This window comes from Henckelia pumila, chromosome 2 (genome assembly GCF_033568475.1).
Source record: "Henckelia pumila isolate YLH828 chromosome 2, ASM3356847v2, whole genome shotgun sequence".
Taxonomy (NCBI): domain Eukaryota; kingdom Viridiplantae; phylum Streptophyta; class Magnoliopsida; order Lamiales; family Gesneriaceae; genus Henckelia; species Henckelia pumila.
In genome coordinates, this window is record NC_133121.1 from 71,482,432 (window position 1) to 71,488,311 (window position 5,880).

Sequence of the window (5,880 nt, forward strand, 5' to 3'; positions counted from 1 at the left end):
GTTGTTCAAAAACATCAATTGAGATTGATATTACTTTTTCATTTGAATTATTAGGAAGATCTTATTTTACTAAAGTAAGTAATCATTTCTAGATTTAAGTCGGTAAATTTGGGATACTATTGCTTGTATTAAAAGATTTCGTAATGACACATGATTTGTTGATGAAAATTTTCTTCTTTTGGCATTACAGTTAAGATTATTTTCTGTTGGATGATATACTTGCACCATGAGGAATGTAAGATGATAATTGATTTTCTGTTGGGATACTCTTGTTGTATAGAATAGGTTCGTTGACAAATAATGTCCTTGGTGATTGTTTCTTTGGAATATAAGAAGAATAATTTAGGATTAAGCTTTAACACGAAAATTTGTTGACATGTGAAATTACTTTTGGAGTTTGCAAGGCTAAGTTTGTTAGAATAAGCTTATTTTCGAAATTAATACTTTGAATGCTATGTTTTAACAAATGAATTTGAGAATTTGATTGAGTTTAGTTAATCTCTATTATTATGACAATACAAAATAATGGAATAACAATGAGTACACATATTTAAGAATAGAGAAAAAAACGTGTGGTGGATATTCATCGATATATATAAGACTCGTGAGTAGGAGAATCATAATAGTCATAAAGAATAATCTTGAAAATGTCATCTTCTTTCTTCTTCGAAAATTTGGAGAAATAACTTGTGTGAGAAAGAGTAAGTTAGGTGTGATTGAAATTTTTTGAGTGATCATATTTATAGGGCGAAAAAGAAGAAAACTAGCCATTTTGTTATCGTTTTCTTTGACGGTTAGTTACCGTTGGAGCAGAATCACGAGTCTGATGATATTGAGGATTTTTGTGTTTTGAATTAAATCTTAAAGCAGATTCACGCCGATTCGAACAGATATGTTTGATCCGATTAAGATTAGAACGACAAATAAAAACGATATAACATTTTGTTTATCTGAGTGCGCAGCAGATGTATGATTTATGAGACAATGAAATTGGGAATTAAACATGTAAGTGCGGGATTGTATGAATTAGCTTGAGAAAAACTTATGTTTTTAGAGATTGATCAGTCGAATTTCGAGGACGAAATTCTTTTTAAGGAGAATAGATTGTAATATCCGAAAAATTCATAAATCTATTCATGATTTATTAAAGAAATTATAAATGGATTTTAAGTTACTTTATTTTATTATTTATGATTTAAATGTTATTGTTATTTAAAAAGGTTTTATGTGTAACGTCCCAATTTCTCAATCGAAACGTTACTCAAACATACTTACTTAAAGATTTGGTAAAAATAAAAACTTTGCGGAAGCATCATCTTATTTATTAAAATAGCGTATACAATAAAATAGCATCTAAAAATATTTGCCAAAACATGGCCATCAACTAAAAAAAAATTTAAACTTGTTTGTCTCTCATCAAATAAAAAGGTTTAAAACATTTTCCATTCTAAAGCATTCACACTCATGCATTGCCCGTTGGACCGACCCCTGCCTCTTCTTCATGTCCGCCCACATAATCATCAATAAAAGCATCCATATCATCATTACCTGCACCATTCAAGTATAGTGAGTCGAAAGACTCAACAAGAGCATGCAGAAAAGGATTTTCTAACTTTAAAAAGGAAAATTAACTTAAACTCCCATGCAATAAACATAACTTTAATATAGCCATATCATAAAAATATTTGGGGAGATGAAGTATGAGTAGTGTGGTAATCGTCATAACGAGCCATTCATAGTTTCCTGTTGATCAGACAAGCATATGGCATTAAGCCCGCAAACTTTCATTCTTTGGATAGCCACTTCAGAGCTCAACCCGAAGTGCATACCCCGTATAACCATCCCGTGAGCCATGTTTGGATAGCCGCTCCGGAGCTCATCCCGAAGTGTATACCCAATATAATCACCACAAGACGCATAAATCATCAAAATATTTTCTATGCATCATATCATTCATCTTATCATGTCATTTCATAAATCTCGTACATGTTCATAAAGTTTCCCGTGATGCTACATGCTTAAAATCCGTCAAAACATTTCATGAGAAATTAACTTTCATGAGAAAATCACATAATCATGCAATACATAACTTGACCGATCCACGTGAGGCATTCCGTCCGTTTCGGACCTTCAAAACTTTAAAATTCTTCATGAACATTCTTAAAAATAATTAAAATACATTAAAGTATAAAAATCATGATTTTTAGGACTCAAAAACGCATAAAATGGGGTGGGAATTTCGAACCTTCGGCGCGGCCGTGCGCCATCCGCTCACAAAGTAGGCGCGTGCGCGCTGCGTAACAGCGCGGGCGTGCCTCCTGCTCGCAGATTTACGCGACGCAGGCGCGGGCGCACTGCCTAGCAGCGCGGGCGCCCCTCCTGTTCGCTGATGAACGCGACGCAGGCGCGGGCGCACTGCCAGGCAGCGCGGGCGCCCCGTCGCGTCTCCTTTTTCCGAAAACTGATCTTTTCTGCATTTTCTCAAAACCCACGATGCTTTGAGACGATTTTTCCATCAAAATATCATTCTACACATCATAAACTCAAAATAAATTATACCAATGCATCAAACATTTCAAAGATTTAGAATCAACACCTTCAAAACTACTTTTACCCAAAAATCTGATTTATTGCCTTCAAATCTTTCAAAACTCGATAAACATGAACCGAACACCTCAAGAATGCTTCACGTATCACAATCAAGCAACATACTCATAGAATTTTTCAATAAAACGTTCATGGATCATCAATCAAACACCTACGGTTTTACCTTGAAAATAACTATATTCTTGAATGAGTTTAAAAAACAGTAAAAACTTGCCTGGATTGATTCGATTGGAAATAACCTGAGCGATAGGACGATCTAGCCTCGAGCCTCTGAAGAACCCTAGCCTTGATGCAGCGTTTGAGAGGGATTTTGAGGAAGAAAGGTGAGCGTTCAAATGAGAGTTCAGAATAAAATTTCTGAACGCTTTTCTTTTGTGACTAATGGGCTCCAACACGGCCCATTAGTTACATTTAAAATCCTTTAAAATTTTACTCCCTCACTCAATAAAATACACTGCATCCCTTTAATCTTAATTTAACATATTTTTCTTAGCTCGATTCAAGGCTAGACTCGTACCTACGACCCAAAATTAATATCAATCTGAAAACTTTAAAAAAAAATAACATAGCAGTCACATAATCCCAGGCATCCAATAATTCACATAATTCCACATAACAATTAAATATTATAAATAACATGCATTAAATCATATAATTAAATCAATTAATCGTGATTAAGCTAGTGGACTTTTTGGACCTTACATTATGTGTTGTGTAAATGATTTAAAAGTTGATATTTCATGTTTTTAAATATACGTTTATTTATTGTGTTAAATAATTTTAATGGTTTTATGAATTTTATTTATAATGTATAAGTTATGATTTAAATTATTTGATGTTAGGTATATGCCTACTATATTTTTATGCCTTGCTATATAATTTATTGTTTTCACGATGAAATTGATCCTGGACTGCAGAACGAGGCTAACCTATTCACGAGATCGTAGGAAATATTCTTACGAGTATTTTGAGTATAATATTTCTATGGTTTTATTTGTAGCATTGGGAGGAGAAAATTTTAAAAGTCCGGTTTGAGGCGTATTGGACTGGCACGTTTTGATGTAGTCATTTCACCTAATGCATCATTTCTTCCTTCTCTTCACCCCACCTTATCTTTTCTTCCCCATCAATTAATTCATTTGCCTCCTCCTTGTCTCCCTATCATTTCCCCTCACTCACACGCCTTATTTCCCCTTTTCTCCATTTTCTTTTCTTCTTCCTTTCCATCGGTTTTGCAAGATTAAAGGTAAGTTAAGCTTTTTCAATTTCCATTTGTACCAAAGGTTAGTCCGTTGCCGAGGTTTCGAATCTTCTTGTGACGCTTAAAATCCAATCTATTAAATTGTATGCATTAAATTTAATAAATATTAGGATTATTATTTTTAAGTTTATTTAATTTAAATTCCTTATTTGAATTATGTGTTAATAAAATATTTTATTATTTATTCAAATAATTTTATTGTATTAACTATTTAATTAATATTTTTAATTGATTAAGTTTATTTGTCAAAATGATTTTTATTGTGCAACTTAATTGTTTTAATATTTTAAAAGTTTAATTTTGCATATTTAAATGATTTTAATTGTTTAGTTTATTTTTTTTCAAAGGATTTTAACTGTTTAACTTATTTGTTTAAATATTTTCGAATGTCCAATTTATTTATTTTAAGTAGTATAAGTTTAGCGGTTATTTTAAATTATTTTAAATTTCTAGATTATTTATTTAAATCCTTTCTAACTGTCCAAATCATTTTAAAGGTTTTATTTCCGCTTGTGTATTTATTTAAATTGATTTTAAACGTTTGTCTAGTTTGTTTAAAATTATTTTAATCGCTCTGCTTGGTATTTAAATATTTTACTCTTTGCTGTGACATCAAACATTAAAAGTATTGTGATAGTCGTGTTTTGTTTGCATATTTTGTTTGTATTTTGTTATTAGTTTCCATGCATTTAATTGTGTTTGTTCATGTTTTATTTTAGTTTTGTCTTTTGCATGCATTTACATTCATAACATACTCCCGGGTTTAATGTGTAGGAGATTTCAAGATGAAGAAAACGAAGGCAGGATGTTAGCTATTTTCCATGCGCTCGATCGCACGAACTCAATAGGATCGAGTGCAGCATCTGGATTTTGAAGGCAGTGGGAGCCTCGTTTTTAGCGCGCTCGAGCTAACGAACTCAACGCGATCGAGCGCGGTCCGAGAAGATTCAAAACAGAGAACATGCATATTTTGATGCGCTCGAGCGGACGTACTCAATGCGATCGAGCGCGCTAGCCTGTTCGGAAATAATTTTATAATTTTGGAAATTTTGTTATTTTGGACTCTAGACTTTATTAGACTCTTAATTCCATTTTTTAGGGTTATTATCAGATTTTGGAGAATCTCTCTTGGAGGCTAGGTTTTGTTCTTCAATTTTCTCTCTAGTTTTCTTCTCTTCTTTGAATTTTTATTGATTTGGTGATGAATCGTTGTAGCTAAACCTTTTATACTTTGTTGAGGGAGACGAAACCTTGATATATTTTATTCATGAGATTCGATTCGTAGTGTTTAATTCTTGTTAAGTATCAATATTTAATCTGGTTTATTTCATGTTTGTATGCGAGATTTTAGGATTGGCCATCTTAGGATTTTGTTTTGCAAGCTATAGCTAAATTAGAATTCAAATCCGTAATTGTTTGAATGAATTAATTTGCAAAGCAACTACGTTTGATATTTTATGCTGTTGAATTTATTAAATTGTAGGATCAATTATTGACTAGGCTAAATACAACCGCTGGTGTTTGTGTTGTCTAGGTTTATCAGTTTTACTAGTTTGAATGCTACCGTGGATTTAAATCTAGATTGCTGTTATCTGGGTTAATTTATTGATAAGGGTTAATCTAGAATGTTGTTTTCTAATTAACTAAAATTAAGGTGAAACAGGGATTTGATTTTCAATGACGAATATTTAATAGGAATAATTATTTTTAGGAAATCGATGATTGAATGAATGAATATCAAGGGTGTAGTCAACCGATACCAAGTCTCGTCTCTTATTGATTTATTCAGTTTAATTTTCAATCTTGCATGATAGTGATAATTTGAATACTTAATTGCTTAAATTTTTAGTAGTTAGTCCAAACTTCAAAACCCCTTTTTATTTATTTAGAACGCATTAAATTTACCTTTCCTCGTGGGAACGATCCCTACTCACACTTCTACATTTTTAGTGATTATCTGATTGAGTTGGGTAATTTGGGCGTGACACGATTAAGCGCTACCAAATTTTGGC